Source organism: Furipterus horrens, unplaced genomic scaffold, assembly GCF_987537825.1.
Source record: "Furipterus horrens unplaced genomic scaffold, mFurHor1.1.pri manual_scaffold_1, whole genome shotgun sequence".
Taxonomy (NCBI): domain Eukaryota; kingdom Metazoa; phylum Chordata; class Mammalia; order Chiroptera; family Furipteridae; genus Furipterus; species Furipterus horrens.
In genome coordinates this window covers 40419644-40446534 of record NW_028327171.1, presented here as the reverse complement: position 1 = coordinate 40446534, position 26891 = coordinate 40419644, and the positions used below count along the sequence as shown (strand labels likewise).

General features: G+C 36.5%; 1 protein-coding gene across 1 annotated transcript in view; it reads right to left on the bottom strand.

The window, feature by feature from the left end:
* Window positions 1-9307, bottom strand: part of KCNMB2 (potassium calcium-activated channel subfamily M regulatory beta subunit 2) — a 230726-nt gene extending 221419 nt beyond the window's left edge. Inside the window, exon 1 of the mRNA XM_090277983.1 lies at window positions 9018-9307. The gene's annotated coding sequence lies outside the window, so the exon portion shown is untranslated. The remainder of the gene's footprint in view (window positions 1-9017) is intronic.
* Between the last annotated feature and the right edge of the window lie 17584 nt (window positions 9308-26891).

Here is a 26891-nt window from a genome sequence, read left to right as displayed (position 1 = left end):
AGATCAGGACTCACAAATCCTCCTTTCTTTCTTCTTCCATAAGAGCCCTATCTCCCCTACAAAGGAAATTCAGTGAATTTAAGCTTTGTGTGGCTTCTAGACCCCTACATTGCCAGTCAAGCAGCCTTGTAAATAACAATAAAAAATTTACTTGACTTACCTAATATGCCTTTATCTCAGGGAACACTGTGAAGAGGAGAGTGTATATCACCCAAAAAGTTATTTTTAAAAACTGTATATATTTAATATAGTTTGATTCACCCAAGAATTATAAAAACAGTACTCTCAAGGAGTTTGCAACCTATTTATCTGGGCTAAAAAGTATACTTTAAAATTAAGTTACGTATTTTACTTGCCCACCTATACTATTTTACAATTTGAATGGATTTTTTTGAAAACTGAAAATGAGCTCCCATGTCCAGAATATTCTGGAGTTTTAATTTCATACTCAGGGAAACACCACGATGACAAGACACTTGCATGTGGGATTCATCTGACATTTTCCCTGTTTAGTACAAATGCTAGCAAATGTAAACCAAAGCCCTCCTGTCTAGTGATATAAGCATCTTCTCTTTCTTTCCTAGGAAGTCAGCAGGCTTGACATTTTGACAGCTGATTTATTCCCTCCCCTCCCCCTGAGCTGAAATTCTCACCCAGGCTCATCTGTCACCCTAGCTTTGATGAGGAGGGGGCTTAGCCATTTGCTGTCCGAGGCTGTCAGACTTAAACTTAGCTTTGAATGAAAGGCCCCGCCATGGTCTTTACAAAAAGAGGGTAACAGCTCTGGACACAGAGTAGAGAGGAAGGGATGGGGAAACTGTCAAAAAAAGCATCTGATGTGTGCTTGAGAATGTGAAGAAGAGAGGTGAGAGAACAGGTGAATGAGAAGTTAGTAATCATATGGCAGGTCCAAGGCTTGATCATTATAAAGTCATTATAATATTCCTATGCAGCACTATTTCTGAAGTGCATGATTTATTTGTCCACTTGGTCATTTACCTTCAGGTCAAACTGGACACTAAGACATCTAGTATTGAATATATATATATATATATATATATATATATATATCACTGATTGAACTCATTCAAGAAATAGTTATTGAGCATTAACTACTGCCAAGAACTCTGCTAGGCAGTGAAAATACTGCAATGACTATGACCCAGTCCTTGACCTCCAGGGACTTATAATTTAATTGGGGAGGAGGGGAGCAGATTAGTGAACCAAAGATCAGAAGAGTGTGCTAAGGGCCATGGTAGAGCTATGCACAGAGTATTCTTGTAGCAAAAGAGAGCAATACCTTGTGAAGATTTTTATAAAAAAATATCAAACTTTGAAAATCTGTGAAGGCAACAGAACAATTAGGAAACATCACCAAAAGCAAAGATGTGTCATTAGAGACCAAGTCTAATACCATCCATACTCTTGTATTCCCAATTACTATGTACAGGTGCAAAAATTGGACAGTGAAGAAGGCTGCCAGGAAAATAACTGATTTACTTGAAATATGGTGTTGAAGAAAAGTTCTATGAATACTCTGGACTTCCAGAAAGATGAAAAAGTGAGTCTTAAAGCAAATTATGCCTAAAACATTTTTGGAAGCAAAAATGACAAACTGAAGCTATCCTACTCCAGGCACATCTGTAAAGGCAGGGTCCTATGGAAAAGAGAACAACGATGGGAAAAATAGGAGGCAGCAAGAAAAGAGGAAGACCAAATAGGAGAAGGACTGAATCCATAAAGAAGCTATAGGCATGAGTCTGCAGGAGCTGGGCGGGGCTGTTGAGGACAGGACATTGTGAACATCATGCATTCATAGGGTTGCCAGGAGTTGGCATGTAACACACTCACTACTGTGGGAATGGAACACTCAGCCCACACCAGCCAGGGCTAGAATGATATGTTTTTGATTAATTGACTCTTTTTATCATTATGTACTATTTCTCCTTGTCTCTTATAATATCCTTGTTTTAAAATCTATTTTTCTCACATTACGATAGACATCCTAGCATTTTTTATTAGTTTTTCTGCGATATATCTTTTCCCACCTTTTTATTCATCTTTCTATGTTGTTATCTTTAAAATGATTAACTTGTAGACAACTCATAGTTAGGTCTTTTTAAAAAATTCCAATCTGATGATCTCTTCTTTAAATTGTGATGTTTAGATGATTTACATTTAATGTAGTTATTTATAGGGTTGGATTTAGGCCTATTATTTTATTATTTGTTTTCTGATTTTCCTTACTTTTTTCTGTTCTTACTTTCCTGCCTTCTTTTTAATTGTTTGAATATTTTTAATATTAAATTTTAATGTATATATTGCCTTTTTGAATATAGCTCTCTCTCTCTCTCTCTTTTTTATAGTTGCTCCATGGCTTACAATGTACATACCTAAACTTTCACAGGTAGGGAGTGTTAATATTACATCACTTCAAGTGAAATGTAGACACCTTACTACTATATAGGTCCCTTTGTCCAAAACCCCCCACCCTCTGCTTACCTTTATGCCATAATTGGTATATGTATTATATTTACTTATTTTAAAAGCTTTTATAAGAGTTTATTTGAGCCAAACTGATAACACATGTCAGGGAGTAAGATCGCAAATGCTACAGAGAATAGCAGTTTTGTAGCTTCTTTAATGCTTCTGAAAATAATGAAGGAATATAAATATTTGCACTTACAGAGTTAGATTTGGGAAATGACAAAATATTAAAGAAAACACCCACACAAATACAGTCATTAGCAACACAAATCAGTCTTCAAGAGTTTGAAATATGAGAAGTTGTTTGTTACAGGATGAAGTTCAGAACTCATTAAGGGAAGTTTAGGCTATATAGTAGCTGAGTATTTGTGTTTCCCAGTAGTTTTTCTGGAGGTGCTGATTTTATTGAGCAATTAAATGAAAGTGAATGCCTTTGCATTAAGAAATTCATAATGTTAAATCTAGAATAACTGATGAAGCTAACTGTCAATTTCACGCACACCTGGCACTGAAGTCATGTTATATGGTGATGCATTCATTTATGGTCAGTTTATCAGTAATTCATCCCATGCAGTCATAGGCAGGATGAGGACAGGAAATGTTGAAACAAGAACCTGACAAGGTTGAGGAAAGGCACTTGGTTCAAGTTTTTTTTAATATGAATCCATAAAATTTGGTTATCTCAGGAAAGCAGACATTTTCTTGGTTTTTCCAGAATTGCCTCTTTTATTTTGGGTCTAATAAGAAACAATGAAATGTCACACAGTTCAAGAAATTCTGTTTCTGGGGCTGGCCAGGTGCTCAAATACCTTGAATGTCTTGGTAATTAAATAACTTTTAAATGATATCTCTTGAATGAACTTAGAGACATGCCATATTAAGAAATAAGAACTAAAGGAGATATTTAAACCAAATCTCTCAGTGTTGTAATATATTTATGATGTTTAAAGTTTCATCCTAGATAATAATAGTTAAGGTGCTGATAGGTAATATGGATTATGCACTTAATTTGTGCCAAGCACGGTGCTAACAGTTATGCACAGATTACCTCATTTAATCCTCAAAACTCCTTGAGTGATGTACTATTACCATCTACATTTCTGCTGAAGAAAGAGAAGCTCAGCAAGGCTTAGAGAACTGGCAAGGGGCAGGTCTTCAGCTCTAGTGAAGCTGGTGCCTTGATGCTACAGTATACATACTGCATGTCTAAAAGGTTGAGGTTTTCTTAATGAATAAATTAGCTGCCATTTAAGTTGCTTCACAGAAGCTTAAGTCTACTTTTTTTAGGGAAGGAATCCATAAGCCTCCTGCATTGTTCACAGAGGAAATATTTTCTTTAGACCCTCTCCTTAAAAAAATTCCTCTAATCACTGGCAGCCTGTAGTCATTAAATACATTAAAGATGGTTAATCTGACATTCTATTTATCAAGACTCTTTATAGCTGAAGGGAAAGTAAATTTCAATAGCTTACTAGTTCTTTGACCTTGAGCAATTTGGTTAACTTTTCTACACCTTAGTTTTCTTATCTGTTCATTGGAAAGTATAATATCTGCTACTCAGGCATACTGTGAAGATTAAATGACAATGACAGTGAGAACATTATTACTTTTTAAGCCTTTTCCCTGTGCCAAGTATTATCATACAATAATCACATTTAATCTTCAACCCAAAGAGGGAAGTATTACTATCACCAATTACCAGTGGGGAAACTGAGGCATGATAAGATTGTAAAAAGTTACCCATGGTCACATAGCTATGAAGTACAAAGATGAGATTCAGACCATGTCCCTTTGTTCTTAAAGCTTATCTTAGATGCTATGTCCTTTTCATATCACATTACCTCCCTGGATTATAGAACATTCTAGAAATATTGAGCATTATTATCCATGCTCAATTTGTACAATAGGATTATTTTGTTATACTTTAATTATTTGAAAACATATACCTTATAGGTGGTAGAGCAGTCACTGTTAACCAGACTATGACACTAACCATGCTGATTTTGTAAGCAATATATTAATGCAAATGAACAGTATATTTATTGATTATTATTGATTGATTCCTATTGCCACACAGGCTACTGGGGCTTGTATGCTCACAAAAGGGGTATTGACCCCAACTGTAATTTCCAACCTGCTTTTTCCATCTCTTCTCTTATTTATGCCCATAGTCATTGATATAAATTTGTGAAGATATCATTTTGAAAAAGAAATGATCTTTTGGATAAGATCAAATTTGGGTCAATTGAATTTTTATTTGCTTTGACATAGATTGGAATCAGTGATGTAATTTTTTTCTCTCTTATGTAGAGAGGAGAAAAAATAATCATCTCGGTAAATCTCCTTGACTTTTTTCAAGGTGTTCAGTATCTTTCTGTTTTGAAAAAGTAACAGGGTGCTATGACACAGAGCTTTGGCCCTGAGGTTGAAAAACTTATGCTTTGAGCCTAATGTTGCCAATGGATTTTAATGGGGAAAAAAAGCATTAAATTCCTACATTCATCAGTTTATTCATTCATTTGACAACTGATATACATTCTAGCAGCAAAGAGAAAGACAGACAATAAAAACTTAATATATGATATGTGGGGGGATAATTTGATACTCTATGGAGAAAAGAGGGTGCAATTTGAAATATGGTTCTCAGAGAACTCTCCTCTGATGACGTGACATTTGGTGGAGACCTGAAGAAAGTGAGATACTGAAAATTTCCCAGGCAGCAGACACAGCAAAGTCAGAGGCCCTGAGGCTTGAGAGCAGGGCAGGTTTGAGAAGCAGGCAGGAGGCCAGTGTGGCTGCAGTGGAGTGCCAAAGGGGTACAGGCAGCAGAAGAGCCAGGGAGGAACCTGGGCTGATCACATATGGCCTGTGGGCCACTGTAAGGATCTGGCTTTTATCTGTAGTCAGATGGGAAGATGTGAGAGGCTTTTCAGCAGGAGATATTATGATTTAACCTCAGTTTTGAAATGACCACTGGTGTTGGATAGACTAAAATGCGTGCATGAGAGCAGGGGTAGGCAGAAGCAAGAGATCAATGGGGAAGATACATGCAATAATCTGAGAGTCGGTGGTAACTTGCCCAGAGTGGTAGCAGTGGCATAATGAGTATTGAATTCTAGCTACAGTTTGAAGGTAGAAACAATGGGACTTTCTGTGACATTGAAGGGAATAGAAGATTCAAAGAGGACTTCAAGATTTTTCTTCTGAGCAAATGGAAGAACTGAGTTTCCATTTTATATGCATGGGAGAAAATATGGGAGGAGGACATTTGTGTGGAAATTATAAAATGTGATTGTGAATATGTTGTGTGTAATGCCTAGAATACATTTATGTGAAAATATTATGTAGATAATTGAATATGTAAGTATGTAGGTTGGGGAGAAAGTCCAATTTAGGGATTAGAGTTTGTGAGCTGCTTATGTATGGATAGTTCTTAAGGTCTTAAGACTAGATTGACCTCATTTAGGGAGTAAGTATAGATAAAGAAGAGATTTATAGTTGAGCCACAGAACATTCCAGCATTTAAATATTTAGGAGATAATGAGCCAGAAAAGGAGACTGAAATATTATCTATCTATAAAGTAAGGAGAATTACATACACATACATACAAATCTTTTCTAGAAAACCTGAATTAAGACGTAAGACTCAGCCTGTGAGAAAGGACGATGCCAAGTTTTTCATAATGTGCCAGAAAACTCAAGGAAGAAGGGGGTTTGATAGGGGCATGGCATTTCTGCTCAGTGTTTCTTGGACCAACAGTTGAGTTTGGAATTTGAGGTGAAGACATGGGCAACATGGTTGGGAAAGGAGATATAAACATTAATGATGTTAGTATTCTTGTGACTATTAATGCAATGCCTGCTTTGAAAAAATTAAGAAACCTACAGATGAATACTGAGAATAAAATAGTACATATCTTTCTCTTGTTTTTTCATACACAGGTATATATTAAAATTAGGATTATATTGCATATACCTTGTTGCAGTCTGCTTTTTATTTGATATAATAGCAGGAATATATTTGGAAGGTTCTTTTTCATCGTATTTTGATGAGAAGAGAGAGATGATAAAAGAGAACATTGGGTTAGTTTGTGAAATGTCTGGCCCGAAATCTACCAATAAAAGTAGAATGATGACTGTATGTGTGCGAGACATAGAACAAGGACAATTCTGGACTTGGTGACTTTTGTCTTGGTGACTGAATGATGACTGTGCTACCCTTGGGCACTGAGAAAACAAGAGACTAAAGCTTTGCCTATTTTTTATATCAGAGTAGACTTCAGAGTTGCTTTCTGTATAGCTGGATAATTGCTGGTTTTTTATTACTAGATGTAGCATAAACTGAAAGGCAAGAATATCTGAAAATGCTCTGATTGATACTCATCAATGTAAATAGGTAACAAAATTAATTTGTGACACCAGGTGGATTGTTTTGACTAAATTAGTTGGTTTGGCTTTCCCTACAGCTTGCAAACAACAACAACAAAATTGCCTCCTATATTTTTCATGCTGTAGGGGTCTAGTCTAGACATATATGAAATCAAGATTTAGTATAGGAACTTTTCCCATAAATCTGTGAAAATTGTGAAAAGTCATTTTAGTTTATCAGTAAAGTGTTATGAGCAATGACCACAGCAAAATGATTTCTCCTGTTGATAACTTTTATGGCACAAATTGCTTCTATAATAAATGATTGATGTGATTAGATTCAGAATATATTGGTAAGACCAGAGACAGTGAAAGTTATTTTCAAATAAGTGAAATTAATGAAAACAATAGAAATAACATTCAGTTGTAATCTGTCCATTGTAAATAACATGTGTGTGTGTGTGTGTGTGTGTGTGTGTGTGTGTGTGTGTGTTTCTGTTTGTGTACTGTGAGCTCTCTATACATGGGTTCTTGACTGGTTAATGCAATTGGCTAGATAATGGGACTTTACAAGGTCAAGGTCACACATTCCACTGGACACATGTCATAGCCATCAATTGTATTAGAAATTCTATCCAGTTATTTCATGGATATGTGATCTTGGTCACATAAAGTCTAGCAAAGAGAGTTTCAGTAATTTTCATCACCCTATTAGGAAAATAGACACACAACTTTAAGCATAGGTGCCATACACTATAAGGCAACAATTTCAACTTTAAATGTGAATGGCAGTATATATACAGAAGCTCACAAATGTACAAACTCAACTGCACCAGAGAAAAAACCCACTTAACTTTAATTCCAGTATTTAAAACAAACATACTGTAATTATCATTCACTTTTATTTCTAGTCAGTGCTGCATTAACATTGAACTTTTAGAAGGTTGTTATATTCTTTTTAAAATATACAATTTTTCTATGAATCTTTTTCATTCATTATAACTAAGTCAATGCACTGGAACACAGCATTTTTTAAAATCTAAAGCAGCATATTTACATCTCAGAGTTTGTGAAGTCTGTCAGGGAAATAACACAACAGCATGGAGAAATTCACTCACTATGTTTCTGCCACTTCACATTGAGGGTCATGTGCAATGACAAATACTGAAACTTGCACCATAGATCAAGTTGTGGAAACATTCATTTTTAATCATTGCATTTTGCTTTAAAAATCTCAGCCGGTGATTTCCTGACATTTCCTTCTTTGACTGAACTACACGGATCCCCTAATAAAGTACAAAGCAGTATAAGTTCCTCTGCAAATCTACTCATTATCCACTGGACCTTGGAACCCAAATGCCCCTTCATCTTTCAAGGAGAATTGTGCTTTTACACCTTTCATTAAAAAAAAGAAGAAAAGAAAAAGAGAAACCGCCAAATTCATAATCTCTAACAAATCACCATTTTCATCTGCAGCCCTGACAGTTGTTGAAAAGCAAAAGCAGGAGCAGAGAGAAAGCCCGCTTTTAGTCTAAAACTCTTTCTCTGCTTTAGCAAAACCATTCATACAAACGGTGTGGATCAGCCTTTCAGCATGCAAAATGGACGAAGGTACCCAATTTTCTTTAATAATAGATTAAATACGAAGTAATTCTTTATTAGGGCAATTCCTTGTAATCTTTCAATTTCCCCCTTTAAAAATTAAATTCTGGCTATCACAGCACATCGCCCACGGGGAAAAATATTTATCTAACAGGTTTCAAGTCTTAAGGACAGCTTCCTTTTTATTTTTCTTGGACCTTTTTGCCCCCCCACCCACCAAAGTCTTCACTTAGCCCAACTAACAGTCCATCTGGCACCGCAGATAAGAAACTAACTGTTTCCTCATGACCTCTAAGCATTCTACTCCAAGGGAAAATCAACGTGGAATGCACACTCAGCAGGCGCCAAGCCTGGAGCCAGTTTGTCCGCGAGGCATTTCTGCCATAAAACATAATAGTATTCACCGCGTTTTGCTCTCAGCAGATCCGTTTTCCACTCCCCTCTCTCCCCTTTCCTGCTTCTCACTCCGCACCTGGCTGCAATTCACGACCCACTGGGCACACAGCAAACAAAAAGCACGAAACAGCAACAGATCCCTTTGTTTTACATGCAAATCTTACCTCCTGTAGTTGTCACATCTTCCTCAAAAGCCACGCTTAATTTTTAATGACAGCGATCCAGATCCAGTGCAGTCCTCCAAAGAGCCACCGGTAATCATCATTACCTCTCGTGCCTAAAGCTTTTCTGGACCATTAATGTCACAACACTTGCTAACTCATAGCTTTAATACTCCCAGCTCAAAATGTCTGAAAGAGTTTGGAAGGACAATAGAAGTGACTGGCACGCTAGACAGCCATGCTTGAAATTAGTTGTCTGAAGCTCCGTGAGAGCTGCTTCGTATTGTTTTTAAAGCGCACAGGAGGTAGGATTATTAGCTTATGATAGGCATGCTGTTTCTGTTTTTATTAAATACTGTAATAGGCTGTCTGTTAGCAATGCTGTGATAGGTCTAGCACACTTGCCCACTGCTTTCGAATTCTCACATTAAAAAGGGAGAGAGGGCTCAGACATCCTTCCGGAACTGACAGACACCACCCTGCCTACTGGATCAGATGTCCTAATCCTCTTGTACTAAAGGAGAAGGCATTCCTTTTGCAAATAGGTATTTTTACCCAGAGAGTGAAGTTGGGAATAAACACTCTAGGATTCCCCAAACACTTCTCTCACTCCCAGTAAGGGATTTCTGTTGTTCTGTTATAAAAACAGGCATTCCCCAGAGTTAGGTAAGAGAATCAATCCCAATAGGAAACATTCTCATCATTCCTGAGCTAGGATTCAGCACATACATTTTACATAGAACTTCGAATTAGATATCAAATGGACAGAATGGATCAATGAGCACATTATTTTATGACAGTTGACAAAGCTTGTGTTCCAGTTAGAAGTAATCATATGCTGTGCACTACTGTCTAAATGGGATGTGTACACTACCCTGATCCCCTCTGGACAGTTATGGCCATGGAAAGTCAAAGAGGGATTTCTTACCATTGGTCAGAGACAGGGATATTATGTACTTGCCTTGAAATGCTACTCTGAAAAGTTCTAAGTACTTTTCCAAAAAGGAAAGCAGAAAAAGTTCTTGGTAGCTCATAATAACACAGAGAATGTGTTCTGCTCCAACTACCCAGATTTAGTCCTTTTCTTTTGCTGGTCTTTCCTCCTACCACCCCAGGAGCAATAGTTTGTAATAGTTACTATAGAAACCAAGTAGTTCTCCCTTAGGGGAGAGGCTTAGGGAGAATAGCAGATGGAATAAGAAGGGAAATGGAAATATACTATATTGGTCTATAGAATTGAAAATGAGGTGCAATTAACAATCAAACAAAAACTATTGCATATCAAAATCTCAAGGGGAATGGTTATAAATCAGTACTATTTAATTACTGGTAGTTTTGTTACCTAGAAATACTATTATGATCATAGTATCCACTATTTTATTATGTGTAAGAACTGAACATCTGAATTGTTCAGTTGTCTCATAAGGAAAATACATTTCTGTTTTTTTTAAACTCTTGGTTTGGGTTTGAATATGTCCTGATAGTTTTTGAATTTTAGTTGTTACTTTACTGGTTACAATTTCTTCTCAGAAATAAGGTGTGACTTAGTGGAAACATTTCCTTGTTTTACAAATGGTAACATGTTTCATTCTGATTGGGTATCGTGATAGTGGTTCCCCTAGGGCAAAATCAAAATTGGAAAATACTGTAATTGGAATTTCAAAAAATTATCCTGTTCTGATTATGTTGGTAGGACAAAAAAAGAAGACTTTTTTCAAATTTTCAGTTCTTCAAGTAGAATAAAAATTAATATTTTGTGTTGTGTCCAAAATCTTTCACTAGCCCCATGATTCTGCAAAAGAAACTATTTCTTAACTGAGGAATTAAGTGTTCACAGTTGTAAGGAGTCTGGGGAGTACAAAATTATTGTCTTTATTTCCTTAGTTTCACAGTTTGTAATGCAAGCATTCCATCAAAAAATTTTTAATTGGATAAGGATTATTTCAAGGGAAAAGAATTAATGATATCCTCTTTGTAAAATGATGGGCAAATAATATTATAAATTGTATATCCTATTTTTTCCTCCAATGCAATAAGGGTTTAAATGACAATCTGACAACACCATTAACAACACTATATATAATTTGGGAGGGAGGGAGGGAGGGGAGAAGAGAGAGAGACAGAGAGATAGGAGAGGGAGAGAGAGGGAGGGAGGGAGAGAGAGAGGGGGAGAGGGAGGGAGGGAGAGAGAGGGAGGGAGAGAGAGAGGGAGGGGGGGAGAGGGGGAGAGCGAGAGAAAGGGAGGGAGGGAGAAAGAGACAGGAGAGACAGGAGAAGGAGAGAGAGAGAGAGAGGGAGAGAGAGGGAGGGAGGGAGAGAGAGAGGGGGAGAGGGGGAGAGAGGGACTCCTCTTTTGGATACTCCTCTCCAATTGTAAGGTGATTAATTCAGAAAGCAGATGCTAATGACACAAGAGATAAGAATAAGATTTTGTTCCTGGTGTGATGTAAGAGGGACTGCAGCGAGGACACTCAGAGATGCTTTAAAGAGGCTCTGTTCTTGGAGAAGCAAAAGTCACTTGACCTCTCTCAGGATGAAGGAGTTTACGAGAAAGGGCTATTCAGATGGGGGTAGGGGTGGGGTGGAAGATGATTTGTTGAGGTATTGGAGGAGGAGCAGGAGGTGAAAGAGAGAAACTGAAGGGAGGGAAAGAAGAGGAAAAGATCTATGAGGGAAGAAGGAAAGAATTTCTTGAGGTAGTATTGTGTTTGAAGAAGGCACAGGCTTTGAAATAAGGTTTGATTTTGAAACTTGTTTCCATTAGCCTACTTAAGCCTCATGTAAAATGAAATGATAATAATATATACCATAAGACAGCAGTGATAATCAGACAAGGTACATGAAAAGCTCTTTGCAAATAGAAATACCAAAATAAATGCTAGTTATTACTGAGTAGGAGGTAAAAGGGAGAGGAATGATTAAAGAGGAAGTAAGGGATACAATAGGAAATAAGAGGAGAAAAGAAAGAGAAGAAAAGAAGGCATGACCAGGAAAGAAAGTGAGGGAGTGGAGGAGAGAAGAATTTCAGCTGTTAAACGTGTGAGATAGAACCTCTTGTTTTTGTTTTGCTTTCTCTATCACCTCCCAATAACTATTACTTTAATTTCCTCCCTATAATGAAGTTTCATATAATAACGTGTCTTTGGAGCTCATCCCTTTGTCAACAAGAAAAACCTATGCTGAATTTGTTAAAACCATGTTCTACCATTTCAAAAACAGCTGATATGAACATTGAATTTAGTAATTCTTAGCACTGCATTTTTGGATGGTTCCCTGGAGAATGAAGTTTGGGGCAGCAGAAGGCTAGAACTGAAGTAATATTTCAGAACTATATTACCAGACATATTCAGCAAGAGTAGACTGGGCATCTGTAATTTGATAACATGTTCAACAGCATCTGCTCTCTGAATGCACATTAAAAAACGAGCAAATGAACAAAGAAACAAAAAAACCTTGCTCTGGAAAGAATTTGTGTATGTTAACAAGTGTTATGATGAGAACTGGAGTCTGGGCCAGAATGACGCGGACACATATGCAGAGAATTTTTGGTTTACATGGACAGTCCGCAAGTTAAGTGGTTTAATGAATGGAACGATGAATACATAATTTCATTATGAGTCATTGCTATTAAAATGAAAATTTGATAGATGCATAACCAGAAAGTGTAGCTATCTGTTACAGCTACAAGTGCTAATTATATTTTGGAATATCTAATTTATGCTCTGAATAATACAGAGAACAACTGTTTTTGCTCTGTTGTGATTATTTATCTAGGAACAACAAGAAAGTTAGTTTAGAAAGTGCTTCTTTCATGTTATATTCTTGTGAAAGCTGATGCCAACTCACTTTAAGTCCCAATTTAATCATAAAAGAGGCATCCTATAGGCAACATGTGAAGTCTTAGCCCTAAAAAGTAATTCAAAGAAAGCAATTGAAGAAAATCTGACAGAGCCTCGTGTGTGATTTCCAAGTCAGAATGAAGTGCCTCTATTTGTCTACATTACTTTTCACAAAGAGTTCCCTTCTGATTAGAGATTTTTAAAAAGTTTACTAATGGAATGACAATTTCTAAAACTTTACATCTATAGGTTAATTTACACACGTTATATTTGATCCTCAGAACAAAGTTACTGAGCAGCAAGGCAAATATCAGATTTCATTTCCATCTGGAGAAACTGAGGATGAGAACCTAAATGATTTTTCCAAGATCACATAGCCTGTGAGTATGTCTTCTAACTCATAATCCAGCATTATTTTACTTCATGAAACTTTATGTCTGACTCCTAATACTTCACCTAGAAATATCCAGAAATATAAGCATCAGAACATTTTTTTTTAACGGTAAAAGTACAAATTGGAGCTTACTGGGATATATTTTTTCTCTTTCTTTCTGGTAAATACTCATGTCTGGTTGTGTACCTTTTGTTTTATAGCTCTTTATGTTTTCAAGGTAGCATTGGTAAACATTTTTAAAAGATAAACTATACATTTTCTCAATTCTTCTAACTACAGAATTGACACAGAATATAATTCTATACTAATGGTGGCAGCTGAACAGGATTCTCTGATCTATGGGCTATAAGCACAAACTCATCTAGTGAGGCTGTGATTTGAATCATCTTCTTGGACTTTTTTATTGCATTTCTGTCTATCTTCATAAAAATTAGGACGGAAATTCCTGCAGGAAACCCCTCCTTCTGTCAGCAGTTAATCCTATCTGTAAGTTTCAGTAAATTACCATTCTGTATGCTTGGGGTTGAAATGGGAGAAGGGGGTAGATAATAATATAATGTACACATTAATGAATTTATCTGAATCTTCAGACTGGGAGAAATATGCTCCCTATGATGCCCCCTCCCACCACCAAACCTGCTGAGATGCCCAGCCCTGGGCTGGATGCCTGTGAGAAAGCACTGGCACATGCTAGTTTAACCAACTTTTTGAAGCCATCATTCTGTGGCTGAGCCATTGCATTTGGCAGACAGCTAATTGGGCTGCATTTCCATTCTTCCGAAGCCTGTCAGAGTACTGGACATAAATCCACTTTAAAATAAAACATAAAATAGAGTATTGACAGTGGCTGCGATTTTATTTTATTTAAATTTCCCTAGTTCCTGGGGCCTAGCTGCCACCCTCCTGTTTACTGGAAACATGTGCATACCAGTGTGGCACTCTAGGCATATCTGTGTGCAATCAATGCAAAGATGATTACTGGTTGATGTTATAATTAATACTATGACTTATGGTGCTGCAGTAATATGTAATCTCTATGCCATGTAGCATTAGATATGACACCTGATGCTTTCAATATAAGTTAATTAAAACAAATCTGTCTTAAAAAGCAAAAGACAAAACAAAACAAAAAAATCCTTGTTATGCAGAGGCTTCAAAGGCTGGATACATAGGACAAAGATTTATATCTTTGTTGATGTTGATATTATGCTGTGTATTTTAATTACTCACTTCATTTTGCTAGATTTTTAGGGTGGAAGAAGAACCATTTGACAAACAAAATGCTTTTCAGCAAGTGTGTGAACATTTATTGTAAGAGGTCCTGCTTTGCAAAACTATAGCAAAATTCTAATAAATCTATTATGTCTTTGTTCGGGAATTTCTGTTTATTCAATGCTAGATATCTAAGAAAGTCTTAATAAATATTTGTGTATTTCATAATTTACTTAGAAAAAGAATCAGCAAAGTAGATGTAAACAAATAGATTTGTATACTGAAATGTATTTGTAAAGGTACTTAACAAGGGTATTGGTTAGATATGATTGTGGCTTCACTGCATGCCATTTCCCTCCTTAAAAACAAAATATGGTTTAATTCTCATTATAGAAGTGCATCTTGCTTGTGATTGAAAAATTAGAGTATACAGAAAATATAAACAAATGCCCCTTGTGATTCCACAATCGAAAATTATTCTCTATTATTAATGTAAAAATATTAAGATTATGTTGCATATGTAGTTTTGTCTGTTTTATCATTAACATGTCATTTTGAAATGTTCAAATTTTTTTTTAATCCTCACCCTAGGACATTTTTTTCATTGCTTTGAGAGAGAGAGAGAGAGGAGAGAGAGAGAGAGAGAAATATCTATGTGAGAGAGAAAAACATTGATTTACTGGTTGTCTTCTCATACATGCCCAACTGGGAACTGAACCTATGACCCTTAGGTCTATAGGACAACACTCCAACCAATGGAGTCACACAGCCAGGACTCTTCAAATATTTTTTTAATGGGTGCATAATAGTTTGTGATATGGATCACATATCACAGAGACATTTATTATTTCACATTATTTTTTGCTTTGGGACTGAATTAGAAGGCAAGTGTCATATGAGAGGAGGGGACAGAAAGGAGGCAAAGGAAGGTTACTAAGGTTGTAATTTTTATTTCAGTTTCCTGAAATAGAAATTTTCATTGTAGGGAGAGGGAAAGTGAAGAACTACTACAAAGTCATTCCATTCATGTTCTTTCTGCTCAGAGCCGAATTCCTTCCCAACCATGTCTTTTGAAACCTGGAATGATACTCCCAGGAAATTCTGTTGTATGTCAAAGAGGCATAAGTCTTCAAATTAAATCTGTTCTGTCCTTCTGGAAAATCAATTTGCTTAAAATTTTTTAGAGCAAGAGTTTTGAATTTTCCTGTATTGTAAAGTTTTTAGCACAACCATAATTCAGTAGAATTAAACCTGGAATTCTTCAGATAAGCTCAGCAAACAGAACATTTTTATGAGCTGAAAGTCATTGGAAATCTGGAACTTTCTTTGTCTTCAGGGAACTCTTGTGGCATTTGTCAAAATGAATAGGGGCCAGGTCCTCAGTGAGAATCAGGAATGCTACTACAGAAAAGTGAAGCATCAAGACAGCTACATTGCTTGTTATGAGAAAAAGGAGTTTGTTACCTTTCTAAGATTCAGTAATTTTTTGATGTCACACACACAAAAATTTCCCACACAAAAATCAGCTCAATAGCCTGCTAAAATTTATACACAACTAAATGTTAATTTACCCAAATATCCATGTTGTATTTTAATTCCTGCCAGAGAAGTAACTCAAGTTGTATGTGTGATGTTAATGCCATTTTTACTTTATCTTTTTAAAGCATATCAATTCTATGTTATGTTTTCAACTGGGATCACTTCCTGGTAGTTAAAAACAGTATGCCCTTTCTAAGCAATCTTAGAATTTCAGAAAATATGCAAGACAGTGAAGGAAATGCAGAATAACCTGAAATCATTGAGACATATGCAGAAATGACGTTTCTAAAGCTTGCCACAAAGCACTTGATAGCAACAAGGGTGATGGCATGACCCAACTACATCTAGTGAATATGTAATGAGAAGCAGAGTTCAGTCAAAAAAAGTATAGAATGTACTCAAATATTTATTTAAAATATAGGTTTATTATTATGGAGCTAGAAAGTGACCTTTTCTGTTTTTTTCTTATGCAAGAAAATGCTAGATAAGCATTTCATGAAGCTATTACTTCCACAGGGAAATTTAAAAACCAATCATACTATTTTTGAACTAAAAAGTCCCCAGAATTTTTTCAACTAAAAATAAAAAGTCTTGGGTAGAATTACTATAATGTGTTGCATTATAAGTTTAGACAAGCCATTCACAACAGCTCAGCATTATCTTTAAGTTCAAAATGTTATCTTTTCATTTCCTTTGGAGGATGACACTCATGGAATACAAGAGAATTTGGTGAAATCTTAACTATGAACATAACCAGGTGGTGACTTTGTCAAAATTATAAGCAAAAAAACCCTACCCCTTTATCAGGACATTTATCAACCATGTGCTAGAAAATTGTTCCAGTAAGTAGAAAAGCTATGATGTCAACAAAATGCACGGTAGCCTCAGAACTGTAGAGTAGAAATCCTGCATGATACACATGGTGGCCTTGCATGTCTGAACCGAGAAGAGGTGGCATAGGTAAAAATTACACTGCTGAATTTGTGTTTTGTAAAAATTTGAGAGTAACCCTTCTCCTTATCTTATATTTTTATGATAACCTCAATGTTAGTAATTGTTCATTTTTATTTGATACTTCATTATTAATGATAGTGTCTGTGATGATATTAATTTGCAAATTACTCAATGGTCAAATGAATGATGAAGAAATATTTAGTGATGTATTTAACAAAAGCAATAGCAAGTCCAAGAATGTATAGACAAAGAAAGGATTTTAAGATTATAGCAAGCTGAATGCAGCAAACTTGTGCTCCATCTCTTTCTCCAATCAGCTATGGCTCTGAGTAATGTGATCTTCAGCTCTTTTGAATATTCCCTGGAGAAAACCCCAAAGAATGGCTAAATGCCTAGACTGACTTCTGGAAGTCCTGGGGTGAAGACAAGAAAAGAACATATCCTGGAAGGCTTGACTCATGGGGATTGTGAATTTTTAGGGAAGGTTTTTACCAGACTGTTTGTTTTTTATGGAATCTAAGAAGAAAAGAAACAGCAAAGCTTGTAGGTTGACACCTCTCTGGCCATGAGCCTGGGAGAATTTAAAGATATCTGAAAGCAGGGAAGTTTCTTTCAGGTGCCCAAGGAGGGCGCTGACAATCTGCCTGCTTCTATGCCAGGAGAGTAGAGGCCACTTACCCACAAGTGCTGCTACTTGTATTTTCCAAGGATCACATGTACACCCAAATAAGCCAACAAAAACAACAAAAAATAACAAATTCCTGAAGGAATTTACCAGTTAGAGAGAAAAAGATAATTCCAAACAAACTGAAAGGCAACCAGCAAAATAAGGTTTCCAGAGTAGACAAATGAGTATATTTGAGAGATAGTTGAGAGCAGAGAGAAAATACCAAATACATGATTTTCCAACTATTTTAGATATTGAAGAGGCTGAGCTGGTCACTGTTAAGATGGAAGATCAAGTGAAAGATACATATCAAGGCTCAGAGCAAAAATATAAAGAGTCAGGGAAAGATAAAGAGACTTGGGGATTGAATCCAGAAAATCAAAAAGGTGATACAGAGGCAGAAGAAGGAAAAGATGAAAAAGAGCCAATATTTTTTTTAAAGTTCAAAAAAATCATTTTTCCCCAAGCTGAAGAAAAATCTGACACCTGTTTCAAACAGAACTTACAGCATTTTTCCACCATCATCTTAAAATAGTACTACCCCAACAGATCTTTGTTTGCTGAGCAAATGATTATTGAAAGAACCAACTAATGGAGGCAGAAAAGACATAGTGAGCAATGACACTTGATACACACACTCACACTCGTATAGACAAACACAAACAATTGGACAGGAAAGGTCAGACTGGCAATATGCTGTCAAGTTGTTCTGTAGGGACACCTGAGGCAGAATGCTTAGACTGAAAAAGGAGTTCTGATAAAAGTCTGTATGTAACAAAGAGGGAAAAGGTAAGTCAGAGCATTCCAAAGGACTTCTTGGAGAAGCAAGGAGAGGGCCAATTATTTTAAATCGCATATCATAGTGGGTAGGAGAGGGGACAAGTTGATGAGAAATATAGCATCTTGGTTGTGGGAACAGTGTTCTGGTGTGAAAATAGTTACCGTTTATAAGTAAAGGGAAAGATATTCATTGATAGAATGGAAAAGTACAATAAAACTTCCAAGTTAACAAAAGAAAGAAAAATCTTCCACATTAGATAATAGCACTATTACACTAGCCAAAATAAAAAAAGAAAGAGGAACCAATAATATAAAAGAAAGTTAAAGTGGAAAGGAAGAGATACAATTAAGTACACTGGTTATTTTATTACTCACACATAGAACTTTCCCTCTCAATGACTGAGACTATCAGATTGGGTTAAAAACAAATTCCACTCATTTTTATCCTGTTTATAAGAAAACCAAATCAAAGTGATAAGGGTTAAATGTGAAGAAGTGAAAAATGAAATATCAAGCAAATATAAGCTAAAAGAATGTAGGAGTTGCAATTTTGGTGGAGGTCAATATATTTAAACTTAGAAGCACAACTCTGAAAATATACAGTCTTAAGTGCCTTTACTATTAAAGAAGAAAAATTTAAAAAAATAAAGCAAACAGTATGCATCTGAAGGGACTAGAGACATAATTTTAAAGAGCAAGAAGTAGAAATTAACAAAGATAGCAGAAATTAGTAAAATAGAAAATGAGAAATAAAAAATAAATTTAGAACTTTAAAAATATAACAGAACAGACTTACCTGTGATGACCATGATTAAGGAAAACATAGTCAACTAAAATGTATAAGGTATAAATGAGAAGAAAGATTTAACTAAATATCAAAAATTAAAATAATTGTAAAGAAATAAAATACTTAAAAACTGAGATGAAATGGATGACTTGTTAGCAAAATATGTTGGTAAAGCTGACTCAAAAATAAAACAAAAACTTTTATAAACCAATCATCATGGAAGATATAAGACTAGTGGTTAGAGATCTAGATATCTAGAAAACTCAGAAACACATGTGTTCACAAATAAAATGTTATCTTAACCTTAAAAAACAGGTCATTCTAAAGCTGTTTCTAATCTAGGTCATAGAAAAATAAGTAAATTATTTGATTTGATTTTATAAATTCAAATAAACTAAGTGCCAAACCAGAATAAAGTTATTTCTGGGAAAAAAAATAAAAGAAAAAAGAAAAAAACAAAAATCATTCAAGGACGAAAAGAATGATTAGGATCATTGATGGATATGGATTCAGAGATTCTAAATAAAATATTAGAAAATAAAATACAACAATGTACCAAAATATAATATACTGTGACAAAGTAGGATATAGTCAAGAAATACAACATCCATCAGTCTGCCAACATAAGCCTTGAATAAATTCAAGGACAAAAGCCATATGATCTTAGTGAAAGATGTTGAAAGACATTTAAAAAAGTCAACAGCCAGTCCTAATAAAATTCTAAGTAAAATAGGAAAATAAAACTACTTAAATATAATAGAGACTATTTATCAAAATCTAACAGCAAATTTCGTAAATGTGAAACTCTAAAGTGACTTCAGTTAAATAAGCAATTAATTAGGGACCCTTGGTTTTAAATTCTTTATTAGCTTCCCATTCAAAAAGTTTTCTATTCAAAAAGTTCAAGCATCTCTACTCAGGAAGCCATTCTTGTGTGGCCCTCCACCTACATTTTTTAGCTTTATTTTTTCTCACTTAGTTTACAGATAGCTCATCTAGATCTTCTAGTTCCCCCTACACTTGATGTTGTGGTGCACCTCTTTGCTTTTGCTCTGGCTGCCCTCTTTTGCCTTCTGTGTCTGTTCAACCTTCTTCTCTCATTTTCATCTAATTAAGTCCTCATTTTTAAGCTTCCATCATCCCATAAATGGCCATGTATTTCCCCAATATTACTCTTAAGAAATGCTGTTTGAACACAGATGGGCTCCTGTTTTTCTTTGTATATCCAGTGTCTAGCACTGTGCCTGGCACATAGGACACACATAAGTTAACTGAATAAATGTATAGAGATGAACAAATCCATGAATACTATGGCCTCTGTTGCCTTGCTTCCTTTGGGTTTGTTCTCCTTAGTGACAGTAATGGGGTGACTTCCTACTGAGAGGCCTAGTCATAATGATGACAAAACCTGTCTCTTTGTATATAGAGGAATTCTCTTCTGTTTTATGACCCATAGGCATACTTGACAAATGATGCTTTAATACATTTTACTTGCTTTCTGCTTCAGGAACTGCTAATTGTGTGCTAAATTATTCTTCTGCTCCTTTGTGCGCTGACAGTTTGGGGCTGAGGGTGGGAGCAGAAGAGGTTTCAGAAGCTCTGTTAAGTGACACAGAAGAAGTCTTTCCCTTGAAAATGGTGTTTCATACAAATTCTCCAGTGTCCTGCTGGGGTGCTTCCTTTGGCGGATGACTCACTTGACATTCTGACAACTGTTGGTCACAGAGTATGCACTCAGTACTTCACTACCATTCCTAAGCCTGTCTAAGGGGAAGTTGATCCTGAATGGATTCAGAGTTTAGTCAGTAAGCTTGATTCTGCAGCTGCTAAAATTTGCTACTTCTTGTTGTTTTTGTTTTCTTTTCCATTCTGGCTTCTGCCATCTGCCATCTTTACATAGCCCAAGTGTGCAGCGTGGTGGTTGTTGTTTTCTTTCTTTCTTTTCTTCTGTAAACATGACTCTCCCATCCCTTCATTTGTCTGTTCATTAGTTATTAAAGTGTTCCTGCTTTGACTGACCATTCCTTAAAACATCTTGAGATGTTTAGGTTTAATTGCATTCTCCTAGTTCAATTTGCACAATTTTTAATAATTTATGTCATTTATACTCAGATGTCCAATTCATTTGGGTATATGTAAGATGGGTGACACAGAAATCAACATCTTAGTCCCCATTTTCAAAACTCATTTCAAGTACCTTGTTTCCAGGGAAGTCTTTCCTGACTCCATCCAGAATAAATTATTATTTCTTCTTCTATTCATGTCAGCATTTTAAATGTGCCATGATTTATTGCAGTTGTCCAAATCTCTTTTACTGAAGGGTGAAGTTAAGTTGGAATTGTTACCTAGTCAAATGGGGTTCTTTAACCTGGTATCTTGGTGTAAAACCAATGATTAGTTTTGAGAAAAACAGGTCTTTATTTATAATATTCCAACCTTGGGGGTGCTGTGATTACTCCTGCTTGGAGCCCTATTCTCCCATGAGACCCAGCACTTCCCTTGCTCCCCAAAAGGCTATAAGCCAAAAACATGCCCAGAAGTTCCCCATCCCTTATCTGTCAGCTTTCTCCTTCAGGATCTGGGGTACAATGTCATCAGCTTCCTTATAATAGTCTAGAAGAGCATGCACTGTGTTGCACTGGATTATGGGAAGTCCAGGTTTTAACAGAATCCTTTCTGCCTATCCTGAGATCCCAAAGTCCAGGCTTTGGAGTCCTCTGAAGTCAGCATGATTAAAGCAGCAGCAGGCCAGCTTTCTTACTAGCCCAGGCCACAGGACCTCTCTTTCCTTCTTTCAGACTGCAGGGCTCTGAGCCCTTTCAAAACCACATGGTTCTCCCCCTCTTTACAAACTGCATGGCATTCTCCTTACCTTCTTACAAACTGCATGGCTCTCTCCTGCTTAATGGCTGCCACCTTATTTTTAAATCCGTGACCATGGGCTGTGACACAGTGGGCAGGGTGACCAATCGTGGCTACCAGTGGAATCTCATGCAGGCCCCTTAAGCTCTTTTGTCACCATTCTATGGTCAAAACCCCTCGATCTCCTTAGTGCCTTGGAAGAACCAAACCATTTGCATAACTAAGACACTAGCTACCAGCCATAGATATGCAAAGGCATCTCTCAGGAAAAATGGCTGTGCTCCATTGAGTCCCCTCCCCCATTTCCCAAACCACAGGCTGTGGGGAATTTTTGGAAACCCCTTTGTTTCCTTACCCTGTAACAGTATGTCTTTTTATTTTATAACCTTGTTTATTAGCACAATTAGCAAATGCTTAGACATATGGCTTGATTGACAAGCTACCATAGTTTGAATTCTATATATCCATGGGGGTGACTCCTTAAAGAATGCAGGAAGCAATGGTAGGAAATATCCTAATAAGAAATGTTCAGTCATATGTCTTTAGAAGCCGGATTTATATGCATAAGCCCTGGATCTGTACTTGGAAAATCTGGGTTTCCATATCATGGCTGCCATTTTTGAATGATGTCTCCTTGAAAAAGTCATATGTAGTGTGTAAATATTAATATGTCATGACCACCTACAAAAGTGTTGTGAGAATGAAATAAGAGGGCAATTGATAAAAATATAAAGCAATTGAAGTTGCTTCTGCTCATTCTGATATATTCAATTTACCCACATAGGTCATATGATATTTTAAAATTTTTATACTTACATACATTTAAAAAAATGATTTGTCACACAAGCTGTATTCAGAACTCTAAAAGTAGTGATGAAAATGATTTGCCTTCTGGGCCTAACCAAGATTTTAGGAGTCCATCAAAGATGGAAATATGGCAGATTACAAAAATAAAAAGCAAATGAATAATTTGAGCATCCTTTTCCAAAACTGCTTGCTGTCTCTCTTTAGCTCTTTTCTGAGACTAAATGGGGTTCCTTGTATTCATATATGCAGGATCCATCTGACCAAATTAGGCTGTCTACATAAGAGCTTCATTGAGTAATTCCGAAGGAATTTCTCACTCTTGCCCTCCATGGTATGAGATCACGGATTTGACTTGGCTCCAAATAGACCATGTGGCTACTGGGAAGTTGCTTCAGCTTCTCCTCTCTCTGCATATCCTGCTGAGCTTTGCTTGATTGATGCCTGGGGGCCTTCCATTTGTTAAGTGATGGGTTACTGACCCAGCACTCTCTCTCTCTGATGGAGCCTAAAGTGACTTTAAAAACTCCAAATTTTACTTTCACTTGAGAGTCCCACAATCAGTACCTTCTCCTTCCTAATTTTTTCAAAGCCTTCCAATCATTATTACCACTGTTCCTTTTTGGGAGTATTCAAAAACAGCTTAGAGACTGAATTATCCACCTCTACCCTGGAAAATTTGGTACAAAGGACCTTTATCAGGCCCCTGTGCTGCCTTCTTCATCACCTAGGAGAGATATTTTTTAATCTATGATCTTAAATTAATATAATGCCAATTAGCTACACCTATCAAAGTAATGGGGATTAATTTGTTTCATTCATCTTTAAAAAAAAGATTCAAAATTTATTACAATCTTTTCAAGAAATTCCATATTCTTTGATCTTCTCCTCTTATTGCCTTTTTATCAATTGAAGTTACTTGGTGTTTTAGAACCAATACACGAAAAACTGAACATGATAAAACAATACAGACCTATTCTTTGAAAAAAGGCAAACCAAGCAGACTGAAGATCAGAAACAAAAATTGAGTAAAGATGCGCCCAGGGAAAGCTTGTAAAAAATATTACAGATTTCGTCACTGAAATGTCTTTGAGATATCATTGATTCAAATGTTACTTAGCCTAGTCACAAGACTTGACTCTATTGAACATCACTGTTACATCCCTAGGCTAGCATTTATTTTCAAGGGTCATTCTCAGCTTATGTTTCTTGCCTGAAAAACTATGTTGACTTACATTCTGAGATGCTGAAATAGTTGCCTGCTGATTTTGGTGGGGTATTAGCTCAATTTGTGAGGATGGAAGTCTGGGAACATGCTTAAAATTAAAGGGGAAATTATAGGCCTGTATCCTTAACTTTTAAACAGAGGAAGCTATTATAAAATTCAATATTTTCAGAACCCTAGAGTTGATACAGTATTTGGCCTAAGAATACTTGTCTTCCAAACTGACTTTTGCCATTTACTTTCATGTAAATCAGGCAATCCCATAACTTCTGTGTGCTTCAGTGTTCTCGTTTATTGAATAAGACTTCAAATATCTACCTCACAGAAGTGCCATTAGGCTCAGTTATATGAATGTCCTTTTAACATTCTAAAGCATTGTGTAAGTTCTAGTTAGCATTATGGTTGTTGCTTATCAAGATTAAGCCCTGTAGATGCCATTTCCCTTGACCTTGGTAGTGTTTCTAAATTGATCTTTGTAGCACAACATCAGTCCTTGCAGAGGTGTGTCTGAGAACACATAGAGTTCTCAAGTATGTTTCTAACATCTGGTTGGAAACATAATCTGAGAATGATCCTTGAAAATAAATGGTAGCCCAGGATTGTAACAAGTGCTGTTCAGTAGGAAGAAGTCTTAGGTCCAGGCTAAGTCACATTTTAATAAACCACCCAGCAAAGAGTTGAGTGAAGACTCTTATTTAAGTATACCTCTGACAAAGTCATACAAACTACTACTTTGATAAAAGACAGATTCAGAAATCAACATGACCTTGGTGATTTAAAAAAGAGATAAAAAAATAGACACAAGAAAGTTTTGTCTAACTAGGAACAGAGGAGGACACGGGAAGGGGGAGAAGCTCCAAATGCGCTCATACTTATGGGGAAAAGGCCTGGCTTTGTGTACGGAGGGAGAGAAAGTGCGGTTCTGGGTAGGTATTAGATGGCTGTGCGTCAGCATTGTGGCACTGCAGCTAGAAAGCAAGCTGAGTGCTGCAGGGCATGGCAGGAAGGTGGCATGGAGCAAAACCCAGGTGGAGCATCTCAGAGGGAGAACAGGATAGGCTACATTTGGATGGCGAGTTTGGGGAGTCCTGTGGTCTTCTTGGCTCAGGATTCTCTCTCTGATTAAATACCTTTAAATAATATTTAGGTCACCTACCCCGATTATTGCAAAGGGGTAAGAGGGCTTTACTCTTTCTGATGCAAGCCAGAGAGATGAATTATTTACAGGGGAAGTGCAATAATCCAAAAGGTGAATACTATACCTCAACCATCTTAACCTACTTTATTAAATTATTTGTGAGTTGCTTAGAAGTTTACATAAGTTTAAAGACATCTGCATTCTCAACCCCTATCATTTCTTGAAAAAATAATTCCATAAGTTAACTACCGATAAGGGTTCTGGGCAAAGAGATCAACGCACACTTGTCTTGTCTAAGCTCCCTGCCTTCCCAGACAGCCCATTTCTGCTGGGCTGTCTGCTGAGCTGCTCCTCCTCCGCAGGTCTCAGCTGAAGCCTCACTCTGGTGTGAAGCCCTTTTTGACCTTCCTGGGTAGAGTTGCATCCTTTGTTCTTTGCCTCTGCTGCATCTTGTACATTTCACTGTTAAAGGCTCATTAATCACACTGGGTAGAATTAGAATGTGAACTTCTTGAGGATATGAATAAAATCTTATTCATTTTTGAATATTCATTAACTAGAAGGGTTCCTGGCACATGGTGCACGCTCAATAAATATTTATTAAATGCTTAAATGAAGGCATGAATAAAGGTAAATAAATAAACACAGTACAAGATCTATGTGGTTAAGTTAAGAAGAAGAAAGCTTGGCATTTAACCTGAAAAAAAAGCCTCCAACTTTGTGCATCCCATAGTGTACTCCACAGGTGCACAGGAAATTATATTTTAAGCAGAACTTGAAGAATTTCCATGGAACTATATAAGGAAGAAGTCTTTGCCAGTAACTACTGGGCAGTCTTTCCTCTCTTCACCTACAGGGAAGAGCTAGGTTGAGTCCCTTTCAACTTTAAGATCCTTTATTACCTCATGCTAAGTTCCAGCACTGAACTATTCTTTGGCTTAGACCAGTTGCTTGAGGGTCCCTGATAGAGACAGAATCAGCCAGAGAGGCAGGAGTCCACCTTCAGCAACCTGCAAGGGACTTCCTCTGTTAAAATGATCCAAAATTTTAAGGAGTGATGAAATTTTCATGTTGTTACATACTCATTTAATAATGAAGAGCAGTGTGAATCCAGCACTTGTATTTTTCAAGGCTGCCATGCATAAATATCTTTTTTTACTTAGTAAATGTAAGTTTGATCAGAGGTAAACAAAAAACCTTTACCATAGCATTGTCCCCAAATGTTCTGTATCTGTCCTTTGAGTGATGCCTTTGATGCCTGTTGAGGATTTTAATGATCTCTTCCTGACTCTGAAGCTGCTGATCCTTGAGACACGATTTCCTCCCCAAAACCATTTTTGTTTCAGAAACAGAACAACAGGAAACTGCATCGTTTGTTTGTCTAATAGCGTGTGTTTAAAAAGTCTCTCTCCTTTGCTCCAGCTCCGTTTTAATATTTATCTTCCATGAGTACATTCAGCTGTCTTTAATGATGTCAACATTAACAGCTGTAGTGTTAACAAACATCAGCCAGCAGGACATCTCCAGCTCCTGACAGAGAAGACTTCCTCCAAATGGCAAGCTTACAAAGCACCTATTAGTTAATTTTTAAAAAATGTTAGACTCTCAACAAGTTTATTAATGTCAGGATTTCATTATCCGCTTAAAAATGTCATGATTTTCACCATGCCTCATGA